Source organism: Biomphalaria glabrata, chromosome 16 (assembly GCF_947242115.1).
Source record: "Biomphalaria glabrata chromosome 16, xgBioGlab47.1, whole genome shotgun sequence".
In the NCBI taxonomy this organism is placed as follows: Eukaryota; Metazoa; Mollusca; class Gastropoda; family Planorbidae; genus Biomphalaria; species Biomphalaria glabrata.
This window is the reverse complement of record NC_074726.1, coordinates 6822351-6835394: the sequence shown is the minus strand read 5'-3', so window position 1 is coordinate 6835394 and position 13044 is coordinate 6822351. Positions and strand designations below refer to the sequence as shown.

The 13044-nt window shown below is 38.5% G+C and overlaps 1 protein-coding gene across 5 annotated transcripts in view; it reads left to right on the top strand.

The window, feature by feature from the left end:
* LOC106073011 (supervillin-like) overlaps nt 1-13044 on the top strand; it is a 204336-nt gene that overhangs the window by 168675 nt on the left and 22617 nt on the right. The gene's annotated exons all lie outside the window — the stretch shown is intronic.

Here is a 13044-nt window from a genome sequence, read left to right as displayed (position 1 = left end):
TTTCCACGTCCCATTACGTGACGTCATATCTGTGACGTAGCGACGAGATATTAGTCTCAACTGACCACAGGTTTCCTCGTCACAAGTCTGTGTTCAGGCCTGCTATAAAGATTGGTCTCGATCCGACACACTGGGCACTTGGACTGAGGATTTGACACACTGGACCAGCGGTTCTCAACCTTTAAAACTCGGCGACCCCTTTTTACAATCTCCCACTCTGCCGCAACCCCCCCCCCCACACACACACACTTACACCAATAGAAGACTAGGCAATAATAATCCGTAGTTTCGATGGTCTTAAGTGACCCCTGGCAAATGGTCAATCGACCCCAGGGGGGTCGCGACCACAGGTTGAGAACCCCTGCACTAGACATTGGGACTGTGGCAGAATATGCTATTTTCTCTCTTTCTCTAATATTTAAAGAAACATTCCCACCCCACCATTGTTTTCCTTTTATTTTCTTTGCTAATTTTATCTTTGTATTCGGAAGTAGATTTGTGAAATACTTTTAAAATCACTTTAGTGTGGTCTTCTCTAACTGGAAAGTTTAAACATAGCCTTGTGGTATCTGCTCCCCAATGAAATGGTTGAGATACTATTTTGAAAAGTGAATCCCAATGTGCAAGTGAGATGCGAATTTCGAATAGACTATGTCGTCTGCTTCTGAAGGATTGGCTGATTTTGACCGGAACTGTTACCATGTCGACAATAGAAGCTTACACAACAACGCAGATGTTCCCACGATGCACGGCGCCTCGGAAATGACGTATGGATCAGGCGACTCTACGACGGACCCCGATCACAGCTCGTGTCCACTCTCCGAAAACAGAAGTTCCGCCGAATGTCCAGGCTCAACTCCTCCACGATCAGACCTTATCATGGATCCACGCGTAAAGGGCGATGTTAATGATGAACTCCCCGGAGCCAGTAAACGCCCCCGTCATCGCCCCGACTTTGGGTCACGGGAGGATGATGGCCCGACAGCCGGTTCTAGTCCACCATCAGGCGAGAGCTGGCGAACCGAAGACAAATCCAGACAACGAACAGTTCGCCCAATCAGCCCTCTTGTGGGGGCCTCCGTCATACTGAGACGCCGTTGGCTGGAGGAGGGTTACGCCTCTGAGCGAAAGGACAGAAAAGAACGCCGCATACAAGTTCACAGCTGGGACTCTCAAAGTCTTATAAAGTACCTCAGGTAAGTGCTCATGACTGCAGCTCTTGTAATGAGAACCACTGCGCGCGCGCGCTCATTTGCAGCTACATACACGCCAAGCTTTGCTTGATCAACGCATGCTCTGTAATCGTCTACATAATAATCAGGCCTTCTCTATTACTATAAAGCAAATCTGGTCATAACTAAGAAACATTGTGGATTGTGAAACATATTTATAGAGAGTAATTAATTTCACTGACATTCTCTTACAAGTGCTTAACATAGTTGTGTCCCCTGGATCTGACATGCCCGAAATCCTACTTGCTGTAATTGTGACTTTTCATTAAAGCCTGTTAATAAATAATTAAAGACACTTAAAAAAGGAATAAGAAGACTGCATATCTGGTGTACTGAATAGGGAAGTATTGATGAGAGAATTGTTTGAAATAAACCAAGCAATAATGTGTAAGCACTTTTCAGCACTGTAGAATCAAATCTTAAATGTAGTGTTTTTTTTTTTTAGAATTCTTCTTTCCAGCTTGCAAATTATTCATTGGAAAATATTGTAATCTGGAAAAACCTGGACACGGTTCTCGAAAATGGCTCTAAAACGATTTTCCTAACATTTTGACAGTTTACGTATCTCTTTATGAAAAAAAAACAACAAAAAACTATCTGATTGGCCAAATTGTTAAAATTCTTGTTTTTATTATTTAAAATTTTCGAAATAGGCCTTTTATCTTTTAACATAAAATTTGGTGTAGGCAATCTTTATCTCGAACAGACCTACGTCAGCGGATATTCCCGTTTGTCTTCATTAAAGAGTTAATAAAATAAATCAACAGACATTCTGGAACATTTTGCACACCATATTCAAAGTCTGCGTCTTTAGGCCTGAGTAGATTTATTCATTCTTTAAGGAACTTTGCTTCGTGGGGAGGTGGAATTGGGTCGGGCGAAAAATGTTCAATTATTAGATATTAAGAGCGAAATAATTGCACGCACGAAATGTCATTAGCTTCATAAGCGAGGAATGTTTTTTTTTTTTTTTTGTTTCTAATTTAATTGGCAAAGTTGATCTTTCATTATGGCTTCATTGACAATGATTGATTTTGTCTATTTAGTTCCAAATATATCCAGTTCCACATCTCTTCCTTTTCTTGAGTTTTTCGTAAGGTTCCATATTATCGCCACCACATTACTTTATATCGCTTTCTCTTCCCTTTTCTCTCTCTCTCTCTCTCTGTGTTAAAAGAAAATAAAGGAGATCTTAAAAATCAGAGTGTAAACAAAGACCAGGTTACTGTAACTTCTAGTGTGAAAATCTCCAATACGAGTAGGACTCAAAGTTTTGGTACAAGATACGATTACTGTATCGAAAATTGTCTGCATTCACCTAGCATTACTTGTTATCGGTAACGCAAATACATGGGGACGCCAGGTAACTAAACGCTACACATGCTTGGAAAAAAAAATTCAAACCATGTTTGTCTGCTGACTTGGTCAAGGTGGTCAAGTTGAATGGGAAACGCCGGCTAGAGTTCAACATGTTATTTAGCCACTGGCTTTGGTCAATGTCCAGTCCTATGGTGTCTTGATGACATATGAATGGATGGTAATCCCTCTTTGGTCGCCAAAACAAGTAAAGGAGTGACTAGGGCCGTACCCTTGAAGTGGGTTTGACCTTTATTAGCATCGATATAACTACAAGTGGCGCCTCATTGTAGGCATTTATCCGTTGTAAAGGACCGTCTTTAACATTTAATATTATTATATAAAACTATATCCTGCGTGTAATTATGCTATACTTGTAATGACACTACTGTAACAATGTTCACATTTAAAAACTATTAGAAAATGCTCAGTCATAGGGTAAGAAACTATAAATAGGTAACAAGCTTTTTTTGTATTGCATGAATAGCATATCGAAGTGTTTATGACCTATATAAAGAGTAAAGTATGTTTATGTTGCAAGTATCTAAGAAAAGGTTGTTACTACTTTGCTTTTGTAAAATGTTTTGTTAAATGGTGATTTTTTAAAGTTATTTATGCTTTATTTATTAATTATTTTGTCATTCAACCATTGTTCAAATTGTTCTATTTTCTGACCATTGTGATGCCGGGTACAAGTCAACTAGTATACTGTTTGTCGCTTTTGGTTTTCATGGCATCTTGAACCTTGCAGTAGATGTGCTCATTAAAAAAAACACTTTTATTAAGCTGACAGCCTTACACGTCTGTTTCGTTCAAAACTTGAATTCCAGCACGCGAGATGAATGTCTTCTTCACAGAACTATGCAAGCCATTTTCTTCTGTACACCTAGGTAGATCGTGACACGTTGCTTGTGTGTCTTACTTTGCTTTTAACACTTTAGTTTGAGTTAAATTTTTTAAAACTCACTTTAAAATTGCTTTGTGTGTCCGGTTTTATAATTCCATACCACCTTCACATGTTCTTTAGATGTTTGGACCTTTGGCGTACCACGCATGATCTGTCAACTGCCTCTCTGTCTTTCGCCTTGACTAAAATCTCTTCAATGATTGTCCCGTCGACTCTTTGATGTTGTCTTCCCATCGCTTTGTCTGTTTCTTCTTTTTTTCCCTCTCCTGTCAGTGTTGCTTGCAGAAAAGTCTTTGCGACCCCTGAGGATTATGATAGTCTTTGGATTATTGGGGCACCACGCATGATCTGATTCTCGTCTCTACATACTGTAAAATGTATTACCCCCCCCCCTTTTTAGCCTCTAGTTAATGTCTCAGGTCGAATTTCGCGCCTAACAGTTAAGCGATGTAGACTAGGGTACCCACTTTCAGATATTGCGATGTAAAGTTCATCTACTTCTATGGCCTACGGTTAACGAGGATGTCACGTGGCCAGGACAATGATCAATTGTCTTGACTTCCCCAGTATCAGGCATCCATTAAAGTCAGGTAGATTCGGGAGCGTTCTAAAATTTTCGAACCAATTGGGCACTTTTCACCAAGATTCGAACTCGAGACCCTGGGTTTGGAAGTCAAGCGTTTTACCACTCGGCCACCATGCCCCTTAATTGGCCTCAATGCATTCATGAAAACCCAATTGAACATTTAGTATATAGAGCAAGATGATGAGGCTGAAAACGAACATCAGGCATCCATTAGTCAGGTAGACTCGGGAGCGTTCTCTACTTTTTACCAAGATTCGAACCCGAGACCCCCTGGGTTTGGAAGTCAAGCGCTTTACCACTCAACCACCATGCCACTTAATTGGCCTTAATACAGACATGAAAACCCAATTGAACACTTAGTATATAGAGCAAGATGATGACGTTGAATACGAATATTTCTTTAACTGCATGCGTTATGTAGAGGACTACAAAAGTAGCTCATATGCTTCCATACGCTATGACAAATTTGTACAAATGCTCCTTCTTCCCTAGTGCTATTAGAGCATGGAATGGGTTGCCTGAATCAGCCAGGAAAACTAACGACTTAGCAGAATTTAAGTCATTGATTAACATGACTAGATTGACCTCGCGACACGCTTAGGACGTAATCATCATCTTTTCTTTTAAGTAGGACTATATTCTATAAGAAGATAGGACAAAGTTTTCTGGCAAGAGCAGCATTGAATCCTGGGTGCTCTTTATCTGTATGCAAAATTAGTGGATGTACTGAAATAACACTTCCTTCAATAGTCGTCAAATTGTGTTTCGTTTTATGACGATTTCCTTATAATAAAATCTTCCGAGTGTCATACGGTGCAGTTCAGCGGTGCCCAAATTACGTCCCGCGGACCATATCCGGCTCGTGCTGATATGTTATTCAGCCTTTCGAAACCTCTACCTACAATGTATCTTGAAGCCGTAGAGGATGCACTCCAGTGGGCTCAATGATATGTTGCGGAGATGCAGCCAATAACACGTGTTTTAGGACATTTATCTAGGCCCCCATGTCGGAAAGGTTGAGCACCACTCGTGTATATCATTAGTATCAATTGTAGTTTTCCCCGCAATCAGTATTGTTCTTTTGGGACCAGTAGGAAATTTTTTCTGGACTCGTTTAAATGTTAGGCCCTGTTCTATACGCTACTCGAATGTCTAATTAAAGATACGAAATAGATGTGACAGCTGTTCCGCAGTGATTGCTTGTGTAGGAGCACTGCTTTTTAAAAAATAAGGTTTTTATTAACTTACTCCATCCGTCAGCCTGGTACAAATTGTGTACACGTTTGTTCTCCCACTTCCCATTCTTGGGTCAAGATGAAACTTGACACCACAAGTATTCATTTCAAGTCAATGACAATACGTGAATCGATCGAAAAACGAACGAATTGGTTAATCAATTAGTGGTAGTTAATCAATTTTGTTTTATATAGAAAAATTGAGTTTAAACTTGCAGTATTAAGAGACATGACAGTGATTTTGCGATTCTTCTCGTTAGATAAACTTTGTTTTAAAAAGTATATTTTATATTAGCTTGTTTTAAATGTCTCAAAAGTTCTATTTGCTTGTTTCAATGTCTCGAAGCTCTGTTTGCTTGTTTCAATGTCTGGAAGTTTTGTTTGCTTGTTTTAAATGTCTTGAAGTTTTGTTTGCTTGTTTTAAATGTCTTGAAGTTCTGTTTGCTTGTTTCAATGTCTGGAAGTTCTGTTTGCTTGTTTTAAATGTCTTGAAGTTCTGTTTGCTTGTTTCAATGTCTGGAAGTTTTGTTTGCTTGTTTTAAATGTCTTGAAGTTCTGTTTGCTTGTTTCAATGTCTGGAAGTTCTGTTTGCTTGTTTTAAATGTCTTGAAGTTCTGTTTGCTTGTTTCAATGTCTGGAAGTTCTGTTTGCTTGTTTTAAATGTCTTGAAGTTCTGTTTGCTTGTTTCAATGTCTGGAAGTTCTGTTTGCTTGTTTTAAATGTCTGGAAGCTCTGTTTGCTTGTTTCAATGTCTCAAAGTTCTGTTTGCTTGTTTTAACACAGACAGCACGTTATTTGCGGTTATAAAACATTATTTTGTTATCCTTATGAAGATGACATTCATTTGAACTTTGAACCTGTCGTTTCCCCCATCCCCACCCCACCTCTCTATGAATCTTGTAGTAGGACATATGTCAGATAAAAAGGCCAACATCCAGTCCTGTAGCTACTTTATTGAACACAAAGCCTATCGATTGGCCTATAATTTAGCCAATCAGACGGCAGCTTCTCCGCCGTCCATCTCTTCCCCACCTCTTCCATCTTTCTACCGTCTGCTGAGTTAATTGGGTAGTAACTGTCATCTGATTTATCACAGAGCCCAAACTAGCTTTAAGAAGTAAGGGTCAAAGGAAGGCTATCATGGGCAATATTTGATTGATTAGCTTTGTTCAAAGCATGTTTGTGTCTCAGTCATTTCTACAAGTGAACAGTACAGACTGATTGAACTCAACTCTCGGCGATGGAACGACTGCGTGCATGTCAACAAAAGAGAGAAATTTATTTCGAACGCCATAATATTTTATGTTTTCATTCTAGATTTGGGGAAATATTTATTTTTTTCATTTTTGCTTTAAAAAGAGCCATGAAAGGTTTTGACGTGTCTGTTGTGTTTTTCTTGGGATTTTATTGAGAGAAAAGTACGCATATTTAATTTGGGGTACATCAATTTGCGAAAGAACCAAAAAATGTTAGAGTTCACATGTTGATAGTAGATCGAGCTATTGATTCTTCTGTTTTGCAGACCATTCTCTTCTGTAAAGCATTCTCTTCTGTAAAGGATTCTCTTCTGTAAAGCATTCTCTTCTGTAGAAAATTCTGTTCTTCGGAGCAATCAAATTCTGAATGGTTACATTTCTCAGCTTAAGGAATTATTGAACAGTCTGTATACAAAGATATAAGATTTGTAGCCCCTCCCCCCCCCCCCCCAAAAAAAAAAAAAAAAAAAAACTCAGTTTTGCTTCGGCTAGTTTCATGTTCAATCTAGAACTGGCCACTCCGAATGTCCGCATCACGTTTGTGCGTGAGCTAATCAAAGAAATTTTCTCTCGACTCGGTGATGCACGTGCAATGGTTTCCAGAAGTTGAGTTCCTAGAGAAGGTGAAACGTGGTGGGGAAAGGCTGGTGGTGGGATTTTGATTAATTACATAAATAGTTTGGTCTTTTTTTTTTTTTTTTAGGCATTTTACATTTTATAGTTATGTACATGCTCCCACGCCCTGCCTCCTTGCACGCGAGAAATCTCCTCTCATTTTGAGACAAAATATGTATATATAATGTCATTTGTTCCGTGTCTTTTTTTTTCGACCACTTTTCAACTTACTATTTTGAAACTCACGTTTTTGAAAAGACATTAGGCACGAAGATTCTTGTTAAAGAGTTTGATCGCTTGGACGTTGTGTTATAATGAAATTGTCTTCCTGAGAGAGATAAAAGGCCAACTTTCTGAACTATTGGTCTGTTAGGGCTCCTTTGAATTCAACATGCGTCTGCCTATAAATGTTAACTTGTGTCCCTACTTCTAAACATGCATTTGCCTCTAAACATATAGTTTGTTTTTAAATTTAAGCATGCATTTCCCTCTATAGAAGTAAGCAGGGATCGAGGTAGTTCCAAATCTCTGACCTACTTTAAAATAATTCACGTGATTATAGTCTTAAATATTACAACAATGGCATTGTCTTCCTGTGATAAGATGTAGATCTTATCTTATATAATACAGACGTTACTTCAAAAAAGAAGATGATTACGTCCTAGATCTATATCTAGTACTGGCCTAGATCTTTTAAAACTAGAAATAAATTATATCAATCACTGAATTATTGTAGCCTACTTTTTAATCCTAAAATAAGTCTAGATCTAAACTGTTTTCATATTCAAGTTACAATGAAATCAATGAAGCCATTAATGTAAGCAACACTCCCACGTGACATGGAAGAAATACGGAACAACCTCACTGAGCTAATTACTCAAGGCAATGCTTCTTCCTATGCCCTCTGTTGTATCATTTAAAGAGACTCGATGAAATCATTAATTTTTTTGTTGTTGGGCCCAATAAAACTACGCGACCAAAAGAATCAAAGCTGAATGCATAAAACAACAAAATAGCCTTTCGTTTTGTTTGATAGTCCGCGGGTGTTTTAGGCGGTAAACCCTCTGTGTTTATCTCCCTCTGAAGAGAGCTCGTGACTTGCTTAAAGCAGAGTTATGGGCCTTGCTTCACCTCTTTAATCTCTTGTAGTGTGTTTTCTTCTCTTAAAGCTTTAAAAACTAGCAATCTGTTCAACGTTTGATGTTTACTGGTGTAAGAACAAAATTAAGTACGATTGTATCCCAGGACTATACATTTGAAACATGTATCTTGAATTTCTAGATCCAGTGAAATGCTTACGTTGAATCACCTTTTATTATTCTCCCAGTTTAATCCTTAGGGAGGGGAGTGAAAATAGCAGTATCAATGACAGCTTTTGATTCAATTCTCTCAATCTTTTTATTCCCCACTTTGGCTCTCTCTCTCTCTCTCTCTTTCTCCGCCTTCCCTTCGCTTCTCTCTCTCTCTCTCTCTCTCTGTCTCTCTCTCTCTCTGCTTCTCCATAGCGGTGGATGGTTAATCATTATTGTAAATGGCAACAAAAGCCTCCATTTAAGATCTCTGTGTTTTTCAGATAACCATCTCTCCTGTATTCGCTATACCCCCCAAAAAAGTTTTTGGACTTTATCACATGATTTCTCGAGGGAAAAAAAGCTGGTTTATAAACTAATGCAACTTCCCAAGCTTATAGAAGTTGCTACGGCCATATTTGTGTCATTTCTAGCGGTGTGTGCACGAGTTTTAATTAGGTCAAAGTATTCTTCGCCGCCGCGCGTTGATCGTCCACTCACGACTTGAGCGAGCAACACATGCACACTGCGCGACACACACACACAGCACATATCGTATTGTTTTATGCTTCGCGTGCCGGACAAATAAATCTGACAACAAACACGCGGCTGTAGTAAATCGATTGAACATTGAAGTCTAAAAAAAAATCAACAAGTTTTGAAGGTAAAACGCTTGATTTATTTCTTTCTGTCTTACAAATGTAGATCTAGGCCTACCGTACACAGAATGCCAGTGGTTTAGATCTTAGCTTGTTAAACTTAGATCTAGCTCTAATATCTATTTTGATCTTGTGTACTAAAATATTGTCTATTGTTTATATAGAATTAGAGACAACAATTGTATTAATCTTCCTTTGTTTTCCCCTCTTTTCTCATCCTAATTCTCTCTCTCTCTCTCTCTCTCTCTCTCTCTCTCTCTCTCTCTCTCTCTCAAGTCGACTCAAGTACGTTAATATTTTTATAGTCAATAAATGTAAACTCAACATAAATCTAGATAATAGCTAATTTTGTCTTGTTTTAGTATTTCTTTCTCCCTCTTTCCCCCTCTCTCTTTTCTCTCTTTTTCTTTTTTTCCCTGTCTGTCTCTTCTCTCATTTCTCTCTCTCTCTCTTTCTTTATTATATATAGTATCGCCTCAAGTGTAGCTTCAATATCTCATAGAAGCACACTTCTTTGTTATAATTTGTTGAAAGCTTGCATTGTTTGTTATGCACTCAGCAAGGACTATCAACTTATCGAGTCTCTAGGACCAATATATTAACTGTTAACTTTCTGTTATATCTGCGAGGGATTGTGCTTGCTACTAGGTGATATTATTCACTGTTCCCTGGAAGATTGTGGTTGAGGCATGCTTAAATAGTAACGCCAGATAATAGATGCGGGTGATCCACGTTCAAAACTTGTCTGTAGAATCTCCTCTGCTCTTTAAAGACTTTCCCTGATACCCCCCCTCCCCGGTTCTCACTAGGACTACCATTATCTCTATGTAAATGAATGTACACCCCCTCCATGGATTGCACCCCCACCCCACACACACACACACCAGACGGGGGCTAATTTGGAAACTATGTAAAGTAAAAGTGTGACACGAATGTATTACTACGCTGAATAAAATAGTGCCCACATCTTGTTGATATGGCTGTGTCATCAGACCCGAGACCTAAGTGGTTCACTTAAATGTCTTAAAATGAAGACGCTATAAAACCACCATATACAGTTTTTAAAAAAGCCTCTAAAAGGTTTCCTAAGCCTTTATTATTATTATCATTATTATTATTTGGACTAAGAAGGAAATGATCAGTTGGTGTTAAGAAAGGGAAATTCGGAAGAAAGAAAAAAAAAGGGGGGGGGGGGCAAATCCTTCCGGGCAATACTTAAGAGATTATCGAAAAAAAAACTTGTTATGGATGAGGTTTGAGGACTAAACTTAAGAGGGACTTAAGAGGGACTTAATGTTGGGTTATTAGTAGTCAGTGTCACGTTATCCTGGACATGGCCTGATGGCGGTAAGAACAATCGATAGCTCTATGAATATTTGGGAACACAGGCTGTGGGATAATGTATTTCTTGGATGTAATGCGCTTCTTGTATAAAATATCTCTCTTGTATATCACATGTAGGCAATCTCAAATACGTAACTGTAGCCCTTAATCTTTCTCCCTCTAACATTCCTTCTGTTTATCTTACTTTTGTTTTCTCCTTCTCTTATATCGGACGCATATCCTTTCCTCTCTTATTATCTTAATTATCTTTCTTGACTCGTATCTTATTTCTTTACAGATGTACCTTTTAAAAAAAATAAGATTATAATGATCATAAGATTATTAGACCTACGTACTACCTATTCTTGTGTTGTACATGTTACATTCTAGCAAGTCATTTGGTTTTTCCTTTGCGCTAATAGAAATTGGGAAGAAGGAGCACTTGTACGAATTTTGTCTTAGCATGTGGAATAAGAAATGTGCCTTTATCTTTGTGTCTTTCGTATTATTCTATTAGTTTGTGTTGTTGTTATTTTTTATGTATGGTTCAGTGTTTTCACGTAATAGTGCAACTTTATTTCTTAGTCTTCTGTCCTGAAATGTCTCAGAATTTAGTGATTTACGTATGGTGTTTCTTAAGTTGAATGTGAATATTTGTTTTATAAGACGTAGTCCAATGTATTAATTTAAAACAAGAACAAGCTAAATTAAAAAACAACTCCACATTTACAACCTCTCAATACTGTAAAAGTTTTTTCCTTTTTGTAATTAACATACGAAACTGGATTACCACTATTAAAGTAACTAATTGTTTGTTGTTGTTTTTTTATTGATAAAATTTTTTTTTAGGTACGATGAATAATTGTGCTAAGTTTCAGCTTGATCCGAGAATAGAAAGTGGGAGAGATAACGTGTTTAAAAATGTGTACCAGACAGACAGACAGACAGAGTGAGTTGATATAAGTTTTTGTAGTAATGCGTATCAGTGTCACTTGAACAATGTCACCCTCACACGCGCGCACGCTCGTCTATTGTCTGGCGTCATGCTTACAAGTTTCAAACCTTTCACTAATAATGGTAATCACTGTCCTATGTAGGAACTTTAACGTTGCCCGTGTATTTGTGTCGCACAACGAGTCACCCTCTAATAAAAGTAAACTGCAAAATGTCATGTCAATGTGTACCCTTATCTCCGCCGAGGATCAGATTAATGACGTCATTTCCTGGTTCTCATAATAGCCCAGGCTCCACTTCCCCCCCCCCTCCTTTTTTTTTTTTTGAAACCAATGATTCTCAAATGTGAGACTGAAGAACCACTAAGAGTAATGCTGAAATATTTGTAGCTAGGTTTGAGGTGCCGTCACGTTAATTTATGCACTGGATTGCGAAAATTCTTGTGTTTGCTGTTCACAGAATTAAGGTAACAGTTACGCAGATAAACAGTTCACTCCTCTTTAGGACCTTCATTAGCTTACACGTTACCAAAAAATTGTGGAGGTTTGGAATGGAGTTCGCGGGACCCAACTGTTCCTTAATTTAAAAATAATAGGCTACTTCAATGAAATAACAGTTCCCAAAAATCGGTTCGATTCCTCGTGGTAAAGGGAAGCTCCCACCCCATACTCCGGCTACAGTGGCGTACCGAGAGGTGGGCTGAAAGATGCTGCCGCCCCCTTCCCCCCGGGCGCCGGAGCGTAAGTAAGGGGCGCCTAATGGGTGCTCAAAACACTCCATACAATATTATTTATTTCTGTCGCAACATTTCGTTTACTGCATATGTAAGTTTTGTATTTGCTTGCTCGGGATTGTCCTTATGTAAATATGGATTACGCTCACTATTGGGAAATTGGGGTGACAGATCTAGCAACCTCGTTTCGCCACTACCAGGTAGTTCGTCCCCTGGTTAAGAGCTACACACAGTGGCGTAGCTAGGGAGGGGGGAATTTTAAAATCCCCCGGGTCGCCACTTGAGGAAGGCCCCCCAAATGAGAGTTCGAATTTTTTTTTAAACATTTAATATTACGCAAAATGCAGGGCCCCCCAAAGAGGTCAAGCCCCCCGGACTCCCAAATGATGGTCAATTCCTAGCTACGCCACTGGCTACATACTCATATATTATATATTCCATTCGTTACGATAATTTTGTGAAAGACCTTCTAGATCTAGATGTAAATGTCCATTTAAGAAAAAAAAAAAGGTACATGTTTTGCCGCTGAGATAGAAAAAACATGTGCGTGCGAAATGACATTTGTGTTTAACTATGTGCGAGTCTGTGCATAACATAGTAGCTGGTGCGGCGTTGACACTGTAGGAGCGCACTGTTTGGCTAAACACATGCAGTGGTGTCAGATTAAAAAAAAAACACTATAACAATAATGTCAGAGGCAAAGAATTGTTAATACAAAGTGACACGAATGAATAAAAAAAAGACACAGCACTTTTAAGTTCATTTCTGTTGATAGTGACGCTACACAGTCATGCCTTTGTTCAGCTTTTTCTTTGTTTTTAAAATTTAAAACTGCTTAATTTATACTAGGTACAAATGCACGCCTTGACACACGCATGCACACAAAGCAATGACGTCAT